Source organism: Pseudopodoces humilis, chromosome 22, assembly GCF_049639895.1.
Source record: "Pseudopodoces humilis isolate 2021_Gansu_Grassland_sample_001 chromosome 22, ASM4963989v1, whole genome shotgun sequence".
Classification (NCBI taxonomy): domain Eukaryota; kingdom Metazoa; phylum Chordata; class Aves; order Passeriformes; family Paridae; genus Pseudopodoces; species Pseudopodoces humilis.
In genome coordinates, this window is record NC_142221.1 from 1,869,184 (window position 1) to 1,892,632 (window position 23,449).

Genomic DNA, 23,449 nt, shown 5'->3' on the forward strand with positions numbered 1-23,449 from the left:
ACTTAAGATTTTTTACTTATGGATTTCTAATTTTTTTTTTAAGCTTTGTTTTTGGGTTTTTTTTTTTTTTTTAGCAATTATAGCTGGAGGAATGTGTTAGCCCAGTCCCTGAGCAAAAATCAGTCTCAGTTCTGGGAGCTGCAAGGATGCAGCAAAGGACTGAATGTTATATCCAAGTCTGAACATTGTGGTTTGGGTGAAGGCAATAAAAATCTCCCTGCATTATGTTGATGTGCAATTCCTGAGTACAGTCTTGTCCTGCCTTTGACAGGCCTTCCCTTATTCCATCCCTTATACACTTTATTACTTTATACACTTTAAGAAACAAAACAACTTTTTAATTCCTTTGCCTATAGAAGTGTGAAAGCAACTTCTTCCTAAATGCAGTGAGATCCCAAGTGGAGCCAGGAAGCCACTTGAGTTGTGCACCATAAACACTTCCACTATGTGAATTAATAAGTCTCTCTGAGGATTGGGAAGTGTGCCACATGCAGCATTTCTGAGTCCACAGCCCTTTTATCTAAGCTGTTTTTTTCCTTTATCCTTGTCTCCCTCCATGACAGTTTGGAGATTTTTGGCATCCAAACTGCAGCCTGGCTTGTCAAGCTAAACATCAACTGAGCCTTTATATGTATGTGAGAAATGAGAATAGAGACAAAAATAGTTATTAACTCTGCTTTTAGAATACTGAACAAGCAAAATGGCTGGGTGCCAGTAAAGGCAAAGTTTGGAGCAGTTCTGATCCACATCTGTTTAACAGTGGCCAGCTTTAACACTGTCGGCTCCAGCGAAGCCACTCCCGGGGCTGCACGGGAGAGCCTCCCCCTCTGCACGGCTCTGTCACCCTGATGATGCTGTGTTGGGGCAGTGAACACATCAGCAGGTGGCAAGGGGCAAGTTTTACATCCAGGACTTGGTGCTGCTGCACTGTGCACCCCGGGAGGGGAGGAGGCTGCTCCTGGAGCACATCGGTGGGTTCAGCTCTTGCCGGGAGCGCTCCAGGCACTGGGATGGATTCGTGGTGCAGATCCAAGCACAGTACATGGGGACAGTGGGGACAGTCACCTCCCAACCCACCCTGTGACACTGGCAGGGGTCCCCTCGGAACCCTCAGCATTCCAAGGAGGAGCCAAGTCCATCCCTTGGCTCTCAGAGGGCTGGAGTGCCGTGCAGGGTCTCTGCTTCCAGTACTGTGATGTTCCTTCCCTCAATCACATCCACACAAACTGTTTCTCAGAGATGATCCCAGTTTGCTGCAAACACTAAACCAAGTTTGGAAACACTGGGAACACTGGACTCCATTAAAAAGAGGAGATCCATGCCAAGGCTGAGAGAACAGGAACGTGACCCAGCGGGACAGCCTTGGCTTGCAAATGGCTCGTGGACAAAGCTCGCTCTCTCCCTTGCTTTTCACCATTGCCAAGCAGTGCCTCGCTCCCTTTATTCTGGCAAGTGTCTTCGGTAAAATGTACAAGAATTCCTCTCCATGGAGGGAATTTTAGAGGAGAAAATGGAAAGTGGTGCTGGGTGACCAGCTGGAGTTCAGTAAGGTGCTGGAACAAGGTCCTATTATGGATGGCAGAACACCCAGCCCAGGACTGCAGGATGCTGCAATACCTGTGCCACACTTCAAACAGAATTTTAATTATAAATAGGAATAATGGACATGGCTCAGATCCTCACTCATTGCCTGGTGTCTTCACCATGCTTTGAAAAAAAGCCACTAAAATCAGAGACGTTCAGCTCCCCATTACAAGACTGCTAAAAACTCCAGCTCCTTTAGTAATTACTATAAAATACTTTTAGGCAGTTTTTAAAGGCATTAGTGAGATAAAATGAAGAAAAGAAATACTGCTGTTAAAGGTATGTTAACCATTCCCCTTATCATCCAGCCACTTTATTTTAATGAGGTTTGTTTTACTTCTGCTATTTGCTTTGTCACACAGTGCAAGTCTCTGAGTATTTCAGGGTGAGATAAATGACTCTGGAGCAGGTGGGGCTGGCAGTGCTGAGGGCTGTGGATGCCAGCCAGGCTGGGCATGCTGGAAACGCAGTTGTCACTCATGCCCTGTGTCACAGTGGGCAGGAAAAGGCTCTGCTTCCATTCCAGCACAGCTCTGAGGGCTGCAGATCAGAGGGTTCAGAGAGAGCCTCACGCCGATCGCGCGAGTGGGAACGCAGCTACAGGAGCTTTATTTATGGTGATATTAAATATGCAACAATCATTCCCCAACATCAGAGTAATAAACATCACTGCTCCATCTGATCTGGAATCAGCAAGCATGCTTCTCACATTCACAGGGAGAGACAAAATGCTGAATTATTTATGCTTTGACTATGAACAAATATAGAGAAAATAAGTGAGTTTGGTACAATGCAGCAGAGCAGATTCAGGGCAGATTATTGTACATCCTTCAATCAAAACAGACCCTCTCATTACTCTAAACAATTCTTTCTCCTCCAAAATAAGTGGGTTAGGGAAGTCTAATTAAGGGACAAGCAGGATAATTTTGGCTAAATTTTTAGATCTGATTACCCAGGTACAACCATCGCCCCTCTCAATCACTGAGTGTAAATTGGGATACAGCACCAGCCCCAGCAATTCCATAGGAAAGCAGGGGCTGACTGACTTCCCAGGACAGGGGAAGATCCCTTTAGCTGGTAGGAGCAAACACATTCCCAACTATGTTCTACAAACTCCTTCTAAACCTAAACAATTCGATGTGGTCACCAAATACCAAAGCAGCAAACACAAAACTGGGCCATTCTGCTTCATATTTGCTCTTCTTATCATGAACCATACTGTGACAGGCTTCTGTGGGAAGCAGAGGAGTTCTCTGAACGTGGAGTGCGCAGCTGTGCTGAGCCCCAGCCGTGCCACAGACGGATTTTAAATGTCCCAGGAAGCTCTGTCATTAAATGAATGAAAGGAGGATACTCCAGAGCTGCACAGACACCTTCCTACTTTCCATATAAATGCAGGATCACTATTACACCTTCCACTGCCCTGAGACCTGCAGCCAGAATTAGCTGATGTTTGCCGTGCCCCGCTGACATTTCAAGCTTGGCAGGAATAAAAATCCACAGAGAAAGTGGTGCAACTGCAGGAGGAATGACAAGAATTCTGGGACAGGAATGCCCTCAGAGCCTGATTTTCAGCAGCCACATCAAGCCCTTTGCTACCCACATGTGTGTGCATGTGATAGGGAAGGGGATGAGATGGAAAAGAGGGGATGAGAGCTATCCTTCAATTTCTCAACAGTTTCTTAACTTAAATCCTTCATTCTGAGCATAAGTACTAAATCAGGCTCAAAGAAGGAAAAACTTAATTAATCAGAGGTAGCCAAGTTCAAAGTGCGCCTGGGGTCGGTTTTATTACTCTCCTTCACTTTGGAGGTACAGGGTTTATGGATAATCCCTGTCTGCTGCAGAATGACAACTATGTGATGCTGAGTATTATTTCCTGCCAGTAACTAAATTTGAAGGTCTCCTTTCCTTCCACTCATCTTTTTAAACTTTAATATTGTCACTGAAATATAACCGAGGGCCATATATAGCACAAGGGTTTAAAATACCGTGCCCAGCCTGGTGACACCTGGTTCCAGCTCCACTCGAACCTTGCAGAATCCCCTCACCGAGGCTTTTGATCCCAGTGAAACTGGGAATTACTGGAGATGAAAAAGGGCTGCGTGGTGCCCTGAGGTAACAGGCCAAGCAAACCCTCTATCATCTGCTTACTGACTTCCTCCACATCCATAACTCTGCTGCTCAGTCCAGGGAACTGTATAATCATAAAAAACACTGGATTATCTCCATAACAAACACTCCATGGATAGAATCACTCTGGATTTAACCAATACCAACAGCCATCCATTACCTGATTAAACACCAGCAGTGATAACACCATCAAAAGCAGAGCCAGGTGTTTGTGGAACTCCCCCTTGGCAGAAGCAGTCTCCAGAGCTGCCCACACGCTCTGCACCAGCCCACAGACTCAGGGATCTGATCCCTTCCACTGAGCTGCTCTGTGTTCCCTGGCCCAGACATTTCCCTTGGCTATGGAACAGCCCCAGTTCCTGTGTTTGGAGCAGGGGGCGCAGGGGTTCTGTGCCCAGCAGCCCATTCCCCCCTCAAGGGAGGAGGATTCTCCCACAAAACACTCAGAACTGGTTTTTTTCTTATTCCCAACCATTCTCTCCCAGCAGGCTGGGGGAGGTAATTCTTCACACCTGGATATGTTTGGCTATGGATCATCATGCTCCTGTCCCAGCAGGAGCAGGGGATGGAAGGAGCTGCCTGGGCCCTGGGCAGGGGCAGGAGCTCCCCAGGGGCTCCCTCAGCACCCTGAGGTGGGAGCTGTGCCACAGACCAGCAACTTCCAGGGAAGCATTTGTTGAGCCTGGGATGGGGAGCTCTACCCCATGCCTAAATAGTAAAGCCAGCATTTAGTTCCTTCATCTCCACACGAAGTATCTCATTTCAATTTAATTTCACAGTTGTAATGGATTTTTCAAAAATATTCAAGAACATATTTACTTTCCAACATCTTATTTCCTTTCACATTTGAAAAAACTTTCTATCTAATCCCTCAAGTCATCCTACAGTCTGAATAATTTCAGGTTTTTAATCAATAGCTGTCAGACTTGTCAAATTACTTTAGGGACCACAAAGCAATTTTTAAACATTCATAAACCCTCGTAGAACAGTTAAGTGCACTGAATTTTAAAAGAAAGAGGAACTGAATAACACTGATCAAATAGGATTATATTCTGGCAAATTATAAATTAGTTTTTTTATGAATCTTCTCACAGCTACTTATCTAGTGTCAGGCTTCTTCTGCTGCAGGAAGAAGTGACGGCTCACCTCTAGAGAAAGAAGCCTTTTCTCTCCTGCCTCCAAGCCTCCTTAGCAGGAGCAGGGTGCAACACCTTTTTTATTGTCCTTTTTAAAAGCAACATCATTATCCGGCCAGCTACCCGGGGTTCTCTCCATCATCCTGCTGCCCGGCCCAGGGACGGCCAAGCTGCTGCTCCGGAGCTCTGCAAATGCATCTTGGCTCCTGGCATCCTTCCCAACACAGTCTTTGCTTCCCAGTGTGCTTCTGGCATGTGCTTCTGTCTGACATGTCAGTCTAGAAATGAGGGTCGCCAAAAGTTCTCAATTTATTGGACATCTGTACCAAACCACAGCTTGAGCCTTTTATGGGGCTGATTTTGCACATTGCATTAAAACAAACTCTGAGGTGACTGTGGGAGCCTGTGCTGCTGTTGCCTGTTCTGTGTTTGTTCTGGGAGGAAAGATCAGGAACATCTGAAGAAGTCAAACATGTTTCTCCAGAAATGACTTTACACACCACAGTCCCACGTCACCATTGCCGTGTCTTTCTTAAATTTGAGGGATGTGGCCTGAGTGGGGAGGGAGAAAGGGAGCTTCATAGCTACACTGAGAATGCTGGAAGTGTTCCAGGAAAAAGCGCAGCTCAGATCAAAGAGGAGCTGAAGGATGCTGAGAAGAAAGGAATGTTTGGTGAAAGGAACGCCTGGCTGGCCACATTTGGCTGCCCACATGCAAACGAACAAGCCCAAAGCCTCATCCTCCTCCTTCCAGCTGAAGTGACTCCTTTGCTGCCCCAGAACCTCCCCAGACACACCTGCCCTGCTCCTGTCCCCGTGGGAGGCTGTGTCCCTCCGTGGCAGCAGCCCTGTTTCAGTGGGGGAGCCGGGAGCCCCGTCTGGTGCTGGATCCACCACGAGCACGGGGACATTCCCGTCCCTTGGCTGCGGAGCACAGGATGGGGCAGGACAGGGATTTCCTGGGGAAGAGCTGGTGACAGGAGAGGTCATGGCTCAGAGAGGGCTGAGGGAGCAGGACACAGGCAGGACATGGGGGATGCCAAGGTGCTGGGACTCGCACTCTCTGCTGCTGCTGCTTCAAGTCCAGTGTGGAGAGAGCCAAGAACCAGGGCCCAGGCCCCTCTGGAAAGCTTTCCCTTCTCCTTGTTTCAGCACTGGCTGTCTCTCTGCCCTGTCCCAGGGCTCCTCTCACACAGATTTGTGGCTGGCCAGCTCTGTCAGCCCTGCTCCCACCCCTTGCTGCTGAGTGAGCATTAAATACACATCCCAGCTCCCTGCATCTGCTGCAGATGTCCTTTGCCAGAGATGTGCAATTTTGTCTGCAAAGTCCCTACATACCAAACAATGGCTGCTTTTAACCTCTACACTGGTTTCTGGTTTCCAGAAGGACTCTTGCTGTTGCCATCTCCATCAGCTCAGCACTGACAGGCCCAGGGGAGCCCCATCCTTTTGTGGTGCTGCTGCAGCCGCCTGCCTGCAGCTGCTGCCGCCTGCCCAGGCACAACTGCCCTGGAGCTGGAGATCAGCAAACACAGATTTTTGATATCCAGCTGACCTAGTTTTGGCAGTGGTTCTATGTCTAAACCATTGCTCTGGGAGCTGAACCTGTCCCAGCTTTGGGTTCCTGGAGCCCAGGTGACCAACATCTGCCCCAGCTGCTTCCTGAGCCTTCAGCTGGAGCCTGGTGCTCACCAACACCACCAGCTCCAGGCGCTGGGAAAGGGCTCTGCAGGAGCTGCAGCGAGTTCAGTTCAGCCAGAAATGTGGGATGTCTGACTGATTCACAGTTGCTCTGTTTTGTAGTTCAAGTTGAAGACACAAAATTTTTTCTCAATGAGAAAATCTCGGCAAGTTCTGAGGTTTTTGAGGCTTGCTTTGCTTTTCTTAGCGAAACGCTTAGTGGGTCTGTCAAGCTTGACATCACAGACATCAAAAATGTGATATTCTCATTCAGTTTTCTCTATATTTAGCTTGTTTTCCTGTATTTAGCTGATTGCTGTTTGCCCAGTGAAGCACAAACCCAAACCTCAGAGCACTGTGATCAACAATTTGATCTCAAGACCTAAAAAACCAGTAAATAATAATAAATCTAAATAAACAGGAGCAGGACACCAAGCAAATGAGTTCAGTAAATGATGGAACAAACTCTTCCTTTCAACTGAAATGATTAATCTCCCTGAATTACACTTGATAAGGATTCAAGCATGTCATTACTTTGCATTAGTAATATAATAATAATAATAATAATAATAATAATAATAATAATAATACATCAAAGTACCTTTTGTCATGAGATACCCTGATAAGGGATTTGTTGAAGAACATTTAATTTCAGTGCTATTTCATTAAATGTAAAAATGAAACTGAAGATAAGAGGCTGTGATTTGTGGGGAGAAAAGTAACTGGGAATAAGAGGTACTTACAGGATCTAAAATGAAATAAACACCCTAAAAGAAGCACTGAAGAACAAATTCTCAGGTTCAGAGGGAGAAACCTGCCTGGAACCCCCCAGGACAAAAAACTGAGAGAAGCTGACTGAATAAAATACAACCAGCCAAGGGGAGAAAGCTCCAGAAATGGAGTAAGAAAGTTGAAACAATTACTCCAAACATGAATTTGAAGTTGTGGTCAGTGTTCTCAATCTGTTTCCCCATCCTTGGGTGCGCTCCCTTCCCCAGAGGGCAATGCAGAGGGAGCAGGGAGGGGAGGCAGGGGCTGTCCTTGCCACCACGCTGGTGTCCCTGTTCCCCCACAATCCTGGGCCTGCTCTCCTGCAGCCTCACTGCAGCTCCTGCACAAGGTTTGTTTTCCAACAGCTTGTCCTCATCTCTATTTGTGGAAGCATTTCACAAACTCCATCAGTGCTTCAGGGAGTGTGTCTTGGTCTGCATGGACCAGGAGCTGGGAATGACTTGGGAACCGGCTGGAATGGTTCAGATCCTCCATGTGGAGGGGTGGGAGCTGATCCAAGGTGGGTGGGAAGAGAAAAATGATCAAACAGAAAAGCCTGGATCTCTCTGAATACATTGGGTTTCTCTTAAGCCAGGCTGTATCTTCTCTTTCCAGAACATCTTGCTCACACCTGCCAATGTGTTTTTTAACTTTTAAAATAGTTGGTGCAGACTCCAGAATGTGTCTGCAACGCTTCCAAAAGTGATAGTTTCCCCAATAAGAAAAAGAAAGCTCTTCCTGAACAAATGCTATCATTAATAATCCTTTATGGTCATGCTGGTCTCCTGTTATCCCCAAAACCCCCAAGAGCCATTCGGTGCGTTCCTGCCAGCCTGAGGCTCCTCTCGGAGCCCAGCTGTGGGACTGGCCCTAAATGGAGTCTCAGCCAGCTGGGCTGCTGTGAGCTGTGGTGTCATGGACAGAAACACCCCCTGTTTTCAGATCCCTGAGAGCTTTTCACAGCTGAGTAACTCCAGTCACCAGCCAGGCCACAGCTGTGTTGGGAGGGAAAACACAGAAACGCCATGCGCCTCGGAAAAGTTTCGTGCTTGTCTGTACCAGGATGCTCTGAGCAAAGATCAAAAGCCAATACAGAAAAATTAAGACCCATTTTTAAACTCCAATGAAATGCTTAATGCAGCACGAAGATTTCTAGTCAGAAAAGTGGGGGAAATGCCACATCAAGTGGTAAAATGTGTGGACAGTCCTGCTGAGGAAAGCATTCTGGCGTGGCCTGTGAGTGGTACCGGGACAGGGCTTGAAACTCCAACACCACAGGAGTTATCCTGTATTACACTTCATTCCTCTCGTTAAAACAATAATACAGTTCCATAGAAATACTGGGAAATCAGGCCTTAATAAAAGGTTTATAATTAACACCAACTTTAGTGTCTATGTGAGCAAAGAGGTCTTGGGAGTCCTTGATAATTCTAGTTGAGGCCTGGATTGATGATGTGGTGCAGCTGTGCAGAGGGGGCTCAGGGCTCCAAGAGTTTGGTTCTTTTAGGGGATCTTCCCATGGCACAGAGGCGCTCACAGTGACCCATGAGGCTGACAGGACTGGGTAGGGACTGGAGCATCTTTTCCAAACACCTTCTGACCAAGCAGGAAGAAAAAGCAGAGATGGAAAATACCCTTAGGTTATAAGATGATATATTAAAAAAAAATAAAAATAAAAAAATCCATTGAGAAATTATTCCTGAGATTTTATTTGTTGGCATTGGTATTTCTGGAAAATATTATTTTCATAAATAAAATATATTTTAAAGTAAAATGTCTTGCTTCTAAGTTTTCTGGTGAAACCCAGTGAAGAACACTGCATAATATCTTTGTAGAAAATAAAGCTTAATTATCTAATAGGCCTTGGATCTGTGCTGCAATTGCAGCAATGGGATGGGCACCCTGAGCAACAGGAACTGTGCAAATATAGAAAGTGAACAAAGCCACAGAGATTCACCGTTTCAAACAAAAACTGCTACAGTCATGCAGTCACTCAGCTCTGCCACCTGTGGAATGGAATGTGGTCTGGAGCTGCTGCCTGCTAGAGAGCCTGGAATCACACAGTCCCAGGATGGTTTGGGTTGGAAGGGACATTAAAGCTCAATCAATTCCACCCCTGCCATGGCAGGGACACCTTCCTCTATCCCAGGCTGCTCCAAGCCCTGCTCAGCCTGGCATTGGACACTTGCAGGGATCCAGGGGCAGCCCCAGCTGCTCTGGGCAACCTGTGCCAGGCCCTGCCCACCCTCACAGGGAGAAATATCTGCTGTGTTTCTGTCTCTCGCTTTGAGCCAATTACTCCTTATCCTGTGACTACACTTCCTGATAAAGAGTCCCTCTCTGATGCTAGGAGGGCTCATACAAGTAATTGGAAAATATTATCTATATGTGCTAGATGTTACTGTTCCAAGAGCCTTTTCCTGTAAGCTGCTGGGAGGCCTGGCTGGCTTGATGGCCTTTGGCAAGATTCTTCTCTGTCCTTTCACTCCTGTTCCCAGCTCAGTATCCTGGAACAAGCAGGAAGGTAATCTTGTTAACAGAGGGAAAATACAGTTCCTGACCCTTGAAGGCAGACAGGCAGAGCCCTGAAACTTTTGATTTATTCTTCTTGCTGATGTTGGTTGCTTAGCTACAAATATTCTTAATGCTCATAAAAGCCTCTCTCCATTAGTCCTCACCGCTAGGTTTTAAGTCCAGCCACAGTTTATTTTTCTTGAAACCTAGGTGATGAAATTTCTTGTTGCTGTTCCATCTGAGATGGAGAATGCCCTGTTCCCTGTCCAGAGCCTGACAACTGCTGTCAGTACGAGCAGAGATGTCACCCTCCAGCACCGAAGATGGGCAACAGAGCCCGGCTCTGATGTAAGAGAACTCATAAAAAAGGAAACAGAAAGGGAAAAAAAAAAAGAGCCAAGACTGATGAACCAAACTGAGCCTGCAGCTCAAGCAGAACTGCTGGCAGCTCGTCCTGTGGAGCTCATCCGAGGCTACGCCTTGAAATGCGACGGGTCTGCCCAGCATCTGCTCCCAGGCGCAGCCCGAGGCTCCCGGGGGAAACCAGCCCTGGGCAAATCAGGCTGGATGGGATCAGCTGGAACAAGTCTGGCACAACAAGGGCAAAACATCCCCAACACATGATGCTGTCCCCACAGAGCTCCCTCTCCCCATTGCCTGAGGAGCACGGGGCTGTCACCCACAGCTCTCCCGGGCTGCTGGAAGGTGGGAGCGTTCCTTAACCTGAGCAGCACCAACTCCATCCCACCCTGCACTGCCCCTGTGTGAGGGACAGGAAAAGGCCATCAACAGGTGATATGAGTCACTGGGAAATGATGGTCTGGTCTCAGGCAGGGAGAAATAAAATTAGCGTGGAAACAATCACCTCACGGAGCTGCCCAGAACAAAGGAAGCTGGTCCTGGTAGGAACCTGGGGACAATGGTGGCACCAGCTGTGGGGACAGGGCAGGCAACAGAACCCAAAAGTGGGCTTTTTCCTGCCCACTGAAATTAGAGAACAATGAACAAAACCTCTGTGGTAGGAAAGGGAAGCAGCTTAGCAGGAACACACAGCTCTGGCACCCAAGTGCTTCCAGTAGAGCAGCAGCATTCAGCTCCTCCCAGCCCAAACTGGAATTCTGTAATCCCAAAATTACTGGATAGGAAGGAACAGACAAGCACAGAAACTGTGAGTGCTGTCACATTCTGATGACTAAAAGCTGGAACACTTGAACAGTGAAAAGCACCTTTTAAGCTCGCAGTGCCTCGTGTTTGGTGAGCAGGTAACAGAGGAACACACTGGGAGTCAAGGGTCTCTTTATCAAACTAATTTTTTAACGAACAACCTTGCAATGATGCCAAGAGAGAGCAGAAAGCTCCCAGTCAGCACTGCTCTGCAATCAGCGATTAATTTGTTGCCCGATGCTTTGCTTGCTGCCCATGACAGAGCTCATAAATCCTCATTTTTATTGATATCCTGGCCGAGGGGGCATGCTGGAAGAGGCTGGCTTGTGCTGCAGGTGTCCTGGGCAATCACCTTGCAGGATATGACAAACTGCTTAGAGGCTTTTGTTAAGCCTTTTAATCATTTTATCAGTCTAATTCTTGTTTTTATTGTCTTTGCAGTAAATTTATGGCAGCAGTTCAATTTGCATCCTGCTCTTTCTGGGAAATGGAGTGTGAGACCCTCCCAGAGCAGCAGGGCAGAGGCTGTCACCTCTCAGTGCCACAGCCCCAGCAAAACACAGAGTGCCTCCAGTGTCACCAGCAAGCTCCCAGTCAGGCCCAATGGAACTGGGGCCATTTTCCCCTCCAGTGAGGATCCTCCACCACAGTGGAGGGGATGACATGAACAAGAATTGTGCCTGTTTAAAAAACAGACAGAAATTTCCTATATGGTGAAGAGATGGAAGAAGGAACCAGTGCTGGGGAAGGAAGACTCCATTGGAACAAGTTTTTAGCCATCAATATCTGCTGGACAAGTCTTTAAAAGCAATAAAGTCTGCATCTTAACAAGTCTTAAAATCTGGGTCTCCAGCATCTAAAATTGTGACTGAACAGAGCAGTGCCTTTACATGTTGGTATCCCAGGTGATACAACTCCAAGTTCTTTGAATGTCTCCTCTCAACACAAGTGACAATTGTATCTTATTAAATCTGTCATCAAATTGCAGGTCTCTGAAATGGTGCAAGTCAAAGAGAAGCAAAGCAGGGGGGTGTTTCTGTGCAATACCCAGTGGAGCTGAGGGAGCCTTTTACAGAAGAAAGGTGTTATTTCTGCCAGTTTGAGCAGAAGGAAACTCAGGGAATTACTGAGTGCTTTCTCATCCCACTCACTATCTTCCCAGCTTCCCCAGCACACTCCAGGACAGCCTGGTGAGTGGCTGTGCCAGCTCCAGGCACAGCGCTGGGGCTCGGGGATGAGGAGCTCCACGCACAGGGGTCACTGGAGGGAACAGAGGCGTCTCCTGAGGAACTGGGGCTCCCCTTTGTCCCCAGCTCTGCCATTCCACCCGCTCCACTCGCATCTCCCTGGGCCAGTATTGGCACTAACAAGGCCACAGGAGGCAGCTCAGCCTCACCAGAGGCTCTGTTATGTGCACAAGCCCCACGGTAGCTCTCTTCTCCCGAGCTCCAGTCCTGCCCAGGGACGCTTGCTGCTAATTGCTGTGCAGTGGGAAGGAGGATGGTGCCAGGAGGTGCAAACAACCCACAAGGTCACATGTACTGCTACCTGGGCCTCTCCAAACATCACCCAGACCCAACCCTGCTTCATCAGTGCTGCTCGAAAGGACTGAAGTCATGGCTGGGAATCAAGAGGAAGCAAGGAGAATCCTATCAGCTTACCTCTGAGCATTAACACAACCATTAATTACCACTTGCTCATCAAGCTACAGCTTAATGAGAACCAATAGAGATGGGGCCATGACCTTTCCTCCCCCCCTGCACGCTCCTTTCCTTACACCCATGCTCTGAGCCACCATCCCTGCTCCTGCCTAGGGTAGGTGCTCAGTGTCATTGCTAGAACAACTCACCAGATTCACAAATCTGAATGAGGCTTAATGCAAGAATTGCCTGCTTTCATTATATTTAGGCATTCCTAGCTGTAGATATCACAGAATCCCAGAACAGTTTGGGTTGGAAGGGATCTTAAAGTTCATGTTATTCCCTGCCACTAAACCAAGCTGCTCATATTATTGTAAATATGCTTTGTTTTTAAGCTTTGCTGTGATTATTGTTTGCTGCATTTATTGGCCAGTGCATGGCTGTGAGGGCTAAGAGGGATTCCACTGCTGTTTAAGGTACTGCAAGTGATACTGGCCACTCCGCAACTTTTGGGAAAAAGGAGATGGGAGGGAAGAAATGTGTTTGAAACCTAATATGGACACAAGCACTTGCCAGATTTTAATTTGAAATACTTTCTTTCTTTTCAACTATATCCTTTTCTGCTGGGGTCTGCAAAGAGCAGAGCTGGACAATCATACGGGAAGCTGGGAGAGACTAACAATGGAGGAGGAGTGGAGAGGGGAGTGGAACCAGCCTGTCTCCTTGTACTCAAAATGAAACATGATAAAGAAACAAATTGCATAAAGGATGACTAACAAAGGCAGCTTTAAAAATCGTTTCAGGGTTAGTCTTCTCAGGTTCACAGCAGGGACAGCAGGAAAGGACATTCGGTTTCACACATTACGTAAGTTTTAGTCCATCTCCCTTTCAAGTTCTCCGTCTGCTCCTAGCACGTACCCAGCCACCCACTCCCCCCGGGACTGCACACGAACACCCCGACCCCCAGGCACGGCCACCACTTTCTTTACAATCACACAGACTTTGTAAAATACAAAGGCTTTGAAAAATCTGTGAATTCTGCCTGGCCCCTCTGCACGCTCCCCATGGATGTGAGGGAATTGCTTGCCTGGTATCCGTGCTCATATCCACCGGATCCCTTCTGCAAGAGCATCAGGGCCCAGAGCAAACACCTTCCCAGCAAACCGTGTCCCCCTTGATTCCTGATCCTCCTCTCTCCCCGCGAGTGCCAGAGGGAGCGCCGGCTGATGGAATACAGAGGTTGGCTCCAGGAGCAGCTCTCCCGACCCCCACAGGCTGATTCCACAGGAAACAGCACAAACATCTGCAGCACCGAGGTGCCTGACAGAGCTCGGCACAGCTCTGCTCCAGCGCTCCAGCCTTTGGAAATCCGGCACACTGCAAGCTGCCGGAGCCCCAGCAGTCCCCACTGAAACAACGCGCTGGGAAGTCTGTTCTCTCCATATCTGTCCCTTTTAAAAAGGCAGTGTATCAATTCAAAAGCTACTAAAGGTCCAGCTTTTCCAATCTGGATCATCCACCTCCAGAGCAAGCTCACAAAGGTGCGGGGAACACTTTGTCATTGCAGTGCCATTGCACTTTGGCAGGTCCTGGTGAAGCACCGAAGAGAAAGGTAAGTGGAAAACTACCAGGCACTTACCCAAGCCTCCACGGGACAGGGAAATAAGACCAGGACAGAAGAATAAGACCAGGACAGAAAAGCAATGCCGAGGTCCCCAGGAAAGTCAGCTGCTCCGGCAGCAGGGCGAGTCCATCCCCCCGGCTCCCTCCCTCGGCCGCCTCTGCCCGGTTTGGATTCAGCTGCTCTGGAAGCGCTCGCAGACTCCCGGACTGCGAAACTTCCTCTGCAGCTGATAGTGGGGTTATGAAAGTAAACTGACTATTGCCCTTTGTCAGGGGAGGAGGGGGCTGGCAAGCTCAGCCCCTTCCCTTCCTTTGTAATTCAAACCCTTCCTCGAGGCTCCGTGTTTTGGAGGAGAGGCATCTGCTCCCAGCCCCTTCCCCGCTGCCGAGGAGCTCACACCGGTCCTGGCGGAGAGCCAGCCTTGCACACTGAGCTTACATGACAAAGCAGCTCACTCCTAATTAAACTTCATCCAGCATTTTTCTGTCTCATACATAATTAGTGCAGAACAACAAACATAGAGGTAAGAAGGGAGAGTTTGAGCACGGGTTGCTCTGTCTGCACCTCTAATTAATTTTAAGATTTCCTCTTTATTTATGCAGTAACTGTGTCCCATCACTTCCAAAACATTCCATATCCACCACATCTACTGGGGGCGCTTGGCCTGGCGCCACTGCCGAGCACTGGGCAGTGCTGGGAGGAGGGATGGGAGGAGGATGGATGGACGTGAGGAGGGATGGAGAAGGGATGGCAGGAGCGATGCTGTCTGTGTCAGACGAGGGCACATTCCCAAACCTTCCCCAAGACACGGCGCTGCTCCCGAAGCCTGTCACTGCAGTGTCAACTTCTTTCCATAGGCAACTGCACCAGGATCGAGCAGCTCTGATCTTTATTACTTCCTGAAGGCAGCTAATCTTTAAAGCTCAAACTATAACTGCTGTCAGCTCAGCTCACAGCCTCCTTCCATTGGTATTTACAAGTTATATTTTAAATGCTAAAGAAGTCCAGGCGCATGGGAGTTTGTCCACAAACCAGAGAGATGGGAATTAACGCACTTTCTCCTCAAATCTGCCTGAAATCTAAATTTTTATTATTAGCCATCCCCAGTGCGACAATAAACTCCAGTCCCTGACAGCAACACATGGATCTCATCTCCAGTGTAGTCCAATATTACAATAATCCTCAGTGACCTGGTAAACAGGCTCAATCCAACAGATTCCACTTTACCCTGTCAATGAGAAAGTTTTGGTATATGACAGAAATAAAAGAAAAAAACCTGGAATATTTTGTTTCATTTCCCACAACCCCTTATGACTCCCAAATATATGTCTGCATTGTTCTAAGACACAAGGAGCTTCTTTTTTTCTAATTACACTGGTTCAAAGTAATTATTCTCATTTATTCTCCATGTACATGAGCATATCAAAATAGGAATTGACCCAGCATCAAATATTCCCTGTTTTAGGAATTATTCCAGCTGCTTGTAACACTGAAGGTCCATGAGAGCCTGGGAGAATGTATCCACAATCAGGCTTATCTCCTCATTTCAGACCATTCATCATTCCTTGCCTGGAAGCAACAGTTAATTTCCAACAACTCAATGTCAGGATGGCAGTTTAAATCCTCTTGAGGATTGCCCCAGGAGAAGATTCTGTCCCAGTTCTTCTGCAGCCACTGTAGAGTCAGCCTCTTTTGAAGTCACTCAGTTTGACAGTGTGATGGAAATAAAGAGTGAAGATCTGCTGGTGACCATCCCAACTCAAGGAAGGATCATCTCTCCAGAGCCTTCTCTTGGGATTTCAATAGGGACAGAAATTAAGTGTCAGAAGGGACCTTAAAGATCACCCATCTCCATCCCTCCTGCCATGGTCAGGGACACCTCCTGCTATTCAGAAAGGAAAAGTACAGCCTGCCAGAAAATGCTGCATGCCATGGAGAGGATTTCCTAGGGTTTATCATTTTCTCTGGATATAGATTTACACAAATCTTCCACAGAGTAGGAGATACTTCCAACTTAGAGTGGAGGAGAAGGACCTGAGCCAACACCAACAGACTGGACCTTTCTGAAAAGGCCACATCACAACCAGACCTGTTCCCCAGACATCCCAAACAACAATCCTGACAAAATCCCCAGGAAGAACTCTCAGAGCACAGCAGAGCAGAGTGTTGACATCCCCTTCCCCCCTTTTCTGTCTCCTACATTTATTTGGATTCAGCTTTACCTCTTCATTTTAAGGACTTTCTCACCACGTTTTACTGGTGTCGGTGGCCCTTTTACCAAGGACAATCTGCACTGAACATTTTGGAAAGCAATGATTTAAGAAGCTGCAGGTAGCACGGCAGAGTGGCTGACGAGCCATCTCTGGAAATCAGAAGGTGTCTAAAGAGGGTGTTTACAAGTAGAACGCTGCTAAAAGTCTGCCTTGGTTGCAGATAACAAGGCTGAGACAATGACAGATTTCCTTCCCCTGGCAGCCAAGAGCAGCTCCCCGTGATTGCCTTGCCGTGTTTATCCAGGATGCTGGGAGAGAGCAGGCACCAAATATGCAATTAATTGGCAGTTTGCAAGAGCATATTGCCTAAAGATAAACAGAGTGGGTGATCGTGCCGTATGGAAAATGGCTGAGTGCTGCAGATGTAGTGGTGACCCAGTTTAAAAAAAAAAAGAAGTTTTTTTTTGTTCTCTTGGAAAATAAATGTACTGAAATGAATACTTTTTTTCTTTTTGCATGGTCCCTCTGGCCTTTGAGTATTTTGTGTGTGTAAGCCATTCCAGGTTCTTTCTTAATCTGCAAGTACATAGTAAATTATGAATTAGCTGAAAAGTTTTCCTGCTGACATGAGAGGTACTTTGTGACACGGAGTTAATGGCCTTCACTCTTCACACAGGGTGTTGTGTGAGCAGGAGACATCACTGCTGGATCTAAGTGGGAATCAGGTGATGTGAAAGGAACAGAACTGCCCAGGACAGTGGATGTGGAGATCAGGTCCTGAGGGAGGAATGGTTTTTCACAGAATCACGGGATCACAGAATGGTTTGGGGTGGAAGGGACACCTCTCACAATCCCAGGGCTCCAAGCCCTGTCCAACCTGGCCTTGAGCACTTCCAAGGCTGGGACAGCCACAGCTTTATGGAGGATCTGGACCAGGATCAGGGGCTTGGCAAATGGAGAGTGCTGGAAGCGGGAGGGACAGGCTCCGGTTTCCAAACACAGATATTGTCAGACAAAAAGGCACAAAGATGACATGAAACCCAGAGCCAGGGAAGGAAGGAGATATGGGAGAAGACTGAATGCTACTGAGGAGCTCAGGATAGGATACACACTGTGGAAAATACAGAGGCTGGAAAGGGAAGGGGAAAAGCAACCTGAATGTGATGCTGCTCAAGCTGGGAAGCTGGAGAGACAGAAGAAGGGATATCTGTGACACGATCAGGGCAGCAGCACAAAAGCTGAGGATCAAGTGCGAGGCACAAATGCTAAAGAGAGAAGCTCTCACTTTCAGGAGACAGAATTCATTAGGAGGAAAGTCCTCGATGTAAAATTTCAGACCTAATGTTCTGCAGCTCCTGTGCACAGCAGTAGCAGGCAATGAAAATCAGTGCCCTCACAGGACAAAAGGACACTTTCCCCTCTTGTTTTTTATGTTCAGTGCTGTAAAACCCAAGCCCAAAGCATGTGACAGATCTCTCACTTCATTTTACTGCGACCACACTGACCTTACCAGCACTGATCAGATCCAACAGGAAAACAAGTCATGACCTGGCAACTTCTTTGCAGGGACAACGCACCGAGATTGTATCTGGCCTGACCAACGTGATGACACCAAAAATGCCTTTACAGGAATTCCTGATCCCATGGGGAGATTGTTACAGCAGGCTTGGACTTGTGTTGCTGGATCCTCTCCCAGAACCTGGGCCCAGGCTCTGAACAGAGTGGATGGGGTGCACTGCAAACTCCACAGGTGAGGACCTTCCTTCTTTTACACCGAGGTGATTCCAGGTGAATTCTTCATGCAGGACTCAGTCCAGATTTCCTTTCCATTTCCCCAAAGGCCAGGCCTCAAGGAGGAATTGGAACACCAACACATGAGCTTGGTGTTTCAGAAGCATAGCAAAAATTCAGCAGCTTTTTAAAAAATCTTTTTCTTTTAGATCAAAGTTTCTGTATTTGGGTACCTAAAATTAGCTAGCAAAATAAGTGACATTTTATTCAGAGATGCAAAATTTCCATTGATTTTAATGGATTCAGCATCCCAGAAAACTAGGCCACTTATTTATGTACCTACATAAGCATTTGAATCCCTAACTTGAAGGAGCCAAGTTTGTAAATGATGACCTTATGTTTTAAAAATCATGAGACAACTCTGCATGCATCAGTCTGTTATTCCCTTTATTTCTGTCAGCAAGGCTCATTCAGAGGTAGATTTAAGCTGTAAAATGTGCCTTTAAAGTTTCCTGAAATAAGGTCTCCTCTATTTAGCAAAACACTTAGGCACAGCTTAATGTCTTCCCGAAGAGAAGCACTTGAGTGAATCAAGGCTAACAGCTTCCTCACAGCCCTCCTTGAGATGAGGAACGAATCTCTGTCTCCCCACAGAAAATTGCTGATCCTGATGGGAATGGCTCAGCAGCCTTGAAGACTCTTTCTGCTTCATCACTTTACCCTAGGAACAGACTAACACTGCACAGTGCTTGGGGCTACAAAGCACAGCAAGGTACCAACACTGAAAAAACACTCCACAGGTGTTCCAGGCCAGGCTGGATGGGGCTTGGAGCAACCTGGGACAGTGGAAGGTGTCCCTGCCCAGGCAGGGGGTGGGACTGGATGAGTTTTAAGGTTCCTTCCAACCCAAAGCATTCTGTGATTCCAGGATTCCGCAGGGATGTGTGTTTTGGGCAGGGCCAGGGTGGAGGAAGGGGAAGGGCAGCAAGAAGCAGCAAAACCCCGAGCAGGAGATGTCCCTGGGAAGGGCAGGTGTAAAGCACCACCCCTTGGCGGCTGCAAAACCTCAACCTGTTCCTTATCTTGTAACTTCTGTTAATCCTGTGCCACTGCATGCCCCTCAGTAAATTGCCATGTGGAAAGAGCTGCATAATTTACCTCTGATTGTTTCAAACACTTGGCAGGAAACAATAGATAAAAACTGACAGGACCGTCACAGTTAACAATGAAACTTAATGAAGTGAAATACTGCTCAGAGAAATATTGTGACAGGTGTCCATGGATTCAAATAAAAGAAAAGATGTGGTGGGGTAGATTGGGCTCTGCAGTTCTTCAGCCCTGACTGTGAAGAGAAGTCACCAGATCTCCCTTCCCTCTGTCTGAATTGTGTCAGGCTGGTTTGCTTACTGAATGCAACTTTGTGAAAGCACACAAGTTAAATAATTTCCCATAGAGGAGCTGAAATGAGTTGAGCTCCATTCTGCCACATTTTCACATTCCTGCAGCTGTTTCCAGCAGGAGTTCACCACTGGAATGACACAGACCATGGGAGGGAAGCAACGGGGGAAAACCCTGAACCTGGACAAACACGGGAGCAGGACTGAGCTGCCAGCAGGAGCATTTGTGTGCAGGTGTTCACTCAGGGGCTCCTGCCCAGCTCACTCCTGAAGGCACTGGCAGGATAGGGAACCTCGGGAGGAAGAGTTACTGCCACTGCAGACAGCCACAGGCACTCTCTATTTTCCTTTATCTTACAAATTGCAGCTCAGAGCCTGAATTATTCAGAGCAGACTCCAGCGACAGCTCCTTGGAGCAGGGGGGACCCAGACACAGATGGCAGCTGCAGTTCTCCCCTGTGCAGGTGTGTCCCCATTCCCAGGGGCTTTGGCTGGACAATTAGCACAGTTTGTTAAGCAGGCAGGAGGCAGCGGGATGAAGAACACCGTGCAGGGGGAGAACCTGCCCCTCTCCTCAGAACAGAGAGAGGATGCTGAGATGAGCTGCAGCCAGCCCACCCTGGCAGGGGACCGACCCCAGGATAGATTGGGCTGGTTTTCTGTAGTGTCACCCACTGGCTTGGCTAAATGACATTAGAACTCCGAGGTCTAATGACCAAAAGCACTGCCAGCACTCTTCCCTGTTGAGATCTTCCTGTAGGCAAGGTACAATTGTCTTGGAGGAGGTTCTGTGCACAAAGCAGGATCAATAACTTGATAAATATATCTATATCTATATCTATATCTATATCTATATCTATATCTATATCTATATCTATATCTATATCTATATCTATATCTATATCTATATCTATATCTATATAGCTATAGCTACACACTGCTGACTGTGACACAGCTCTGTGTCACCCCTCTGGTTTCTGGCTGCTTGGTCACCCTCCATGCTGCCAGCCTCCTTCTGCCTTGGCCACAACAGAGACATTGGGTTACAGCCTTCCCAAAAAATCATGGGCAAACAGAGCATCTGGACTTTCAGGCAAGTTAAACACTGGGAACTAATTTGGTTTCCATGGTGAAGGACTGCAAAGTTTCACTTACCCTAGGAAGAATGGGAGGTTTTCATTTTCTAGCCTCAGGTAAAAGTATAAAGAAAATTACATCTGGCTGGGAGTGGAGACAACTGACTGGGAGAAAACTACAGAAGAAAATGAAGGAGGAAATGGTGCAGCTCCAGCAGCACTGCCTGAGTAACACCAGTGTGATGCACCCTGGCCAAATTTTTGTTATTACCTGTCCAACTCTTTTACACAGCTCAATAAAGGACACCCTGACCTATGGTGGGAATGTGCTCCAGCAGCTCCGAGGGAGCAAACAGGCAAATCCCTGGAAAGGCAGGAGAAGGGAATTGTGGTGTGTGGAGCCCTGCAGGGCTCAGAGCCCTGTGACCCCTCTGTCCCAGCCCCTCAGGCCCTGATTCTCTGCACCAGTGGCCACACTCTCCCTCTGCACACAGCAAGTTTATCTGCTCTGGACAAACCTAGAGAGGTGACATTTTAAAAAGCATCTGGTCTGTTCTCAGCAGTCCCTTCCAGCACCAGGATGCAGCATTCCCCACTACTTCAAGCTAAAGCTGTTCAAGGGAATGTGAGACGTGCCAGGCTCTGTATTTCTAATGGGAACTGACACTGCCAACACTGGAAATCAGATGGGAAGAAGTCCTCAGACAAGGAGACTGATTAAAAAACATAACTGACAATGGCAAATAGCTTAAAGGATTTAAAACCCCCAAAATTAAATCCATCCTCAACCCAAAAATAAAACACATAGAAAATCTTTACTTTTATACAAGTCAAAGTTAATTTAAAGGCAAGGAAATACTCTAAAGGTCACATGGATCTTTCACATATCCATATACCTGATAGTCAAGGCTCTGTTTTCAAACTGCACTTGAATTTAAAATTTGCTGAGTTTCTGGACTCATTAAACTAGAACTTCACAGGAGAAGGCAAATAGCGGCAACTGGATCAGATCAAACACCATTTTCTGGGTGGCAAGAGGGAAGAATCCTCCTGCCTGGAACCCTGAAAAGATACCAGGAACTCTTTGGAGCAGCTGCCCTGCCCTGAGGGACCTGCAGGCCAGGCACCAGAGGCTCTGGAGATGTGTCTCCACTGCCAGGTCCAGCCCCACTGCCTCCCAGTTCCCTGCATGGCACAAACATTCCCATCAGGAATGGCACCCATTCTGTCTTGGAGCGTGTTGTTGTCTCTGGGTTAACCAGAACTTATGTTCCATTCACAGAAGAAAATCATTCTTTGTGTGAGAAAACACACAGCAGGCTCGAGTGTGACACTGCTGTTACCACACCCCAGCAAAGATGAAAGAAACAATAATAATAGTAACCAAAAGTTTAAAAACATCTCTATGCATATTTCACTGTGACAGAGATTTGCATGTTCATCTCCAAAACTGGGTGAAAAGAGTCTTAAAATATTGTTTTTGCTATTTTAACTGTAAATACAGGAAGCTTTTTCTGTCTCTACCTACTCAATGACACCATTTCAAGACTTTTTTCTACATTTTTGTTACACACAAAGGGGAAAAATAGAAGGAAGGAAAGAAAGAAAGTCCTGGCTTTTAACTAGTGAAAACTCAAAGTAGTCAAAGTTATAGAATAATTCTATGGAAGTGGGGGATGTTATTAGCATGGAATGAATCAGAGAGGGTTCGGGAAAAGCTGCACAGGGCAAGTGCCCCTGAGCTGTGGCTGGAGCCAAGGACAGTATTGAGGAGGGAATCTCTCTGAACCAAAGTGTTTGAAGGCTGCAAACAACCTGGATGTTCAGTTTGGTGACTCACAGCTTGTGGCAGCCCATAAAGACCTTTGTGTCTGCTGGGACTGTGATTAATCTCTCAGATACAGCCCCAAAATCAAGGTTTCAAAGGCCCCTGGCTGCAGCATGAGTGGGGAATTAATGTTTCAAACCTGCCTCTCCTGCAGCCGTGCCAAAGCTGCCGCTGGCTCCGAGGGAGCCTGGATGGAGCAGGAGCTCCTGGCACATGCAGGGGGACTGTCCCTCACCTGGAGAACCTGGGCTGATCCCAGGAAGGAGCTCAGCAGCTGGGAGGGATCAGGGAACTGCAGTTCCTGCACTCATCCCTTGCCCAGACCCTCAGCCTGAGCCCAGAGCTCTGCTGCAGCCACCACGACATGATCCACCACGCCCCTATTCTCCGGATGTCATTAATAAATACTAAATGAAACCACTTGGAAAGAGGGAGAAAAAACTTATCTCCAACGTTTTGGAGCACATTGAGAGGCCAGGCATGAAAGGAAAAGTCTGAGAGGCTCTGGGGACCAGCAGCTTTGCAGTGCCACAGACAGGTTTGCCTGGCACTCCTGCTTCACTAACAGGCCTTGTTTTGTTTCACTGGGGGTGGGAGAAATCTGCTTCCCATCAGTTTTACTGTGTTTGGGCTGTGGGAAGCATTATTTCTTAGAGGATGAGGCAGTTTATTGGCCAGGGATATTTCCAGTGCATTTATTTTGTTGTTGTTGTGAATTTGGATTAGAGACATCTCCTTCCTCCCGACAGTTGCTGGCAGCATGCTGTAAAGATATGATTAATTAAAGTGTGACTATGAATCCACTCAGAGGCTTAGAGTTTTCCTCTTCTTAAGACTAAATAGAGAAAGGGCCACTTAACAAAGTTCAGACCTTGAAGCAGATTTCAAAGTCCACTCAGTTTAGCTCAGCAGTTTAGCTCAGCACGAGGAGTTTCGACCTTCAATATTTAAAAGCTAT

At 47.3% G+C, this 23,449-nt stretch overlaps 1 protein-coding gene across 7 annotated transcripts in view; it reads right to left on the reverse strand.

Annotated features, from left to right (window-relative positions):
* DAB2IP (DAB2 interacting protein) overlaps positions 1-23,449 on the reverse strand; it is a 160,258-nt gene that overhangs the window by 53,483 nt on the left and 83,326 nt on the right. The window contains exon 1 of one of the 7 annotated variants that reach the window (XM_014258016.2): positions 14,262-14,381. The exons of the other annotated variants lie outside the window; for them this stretch is intronic. The gene's annotated coding sequence lies outside the window, so the exon portion shown is untranslated. Of the gene's footprint in view, positions 1-14,261; positions 14,382-23,449 lie in introns of those variants that run through there. 7 annotated transcript variants of the gene reach the window in all.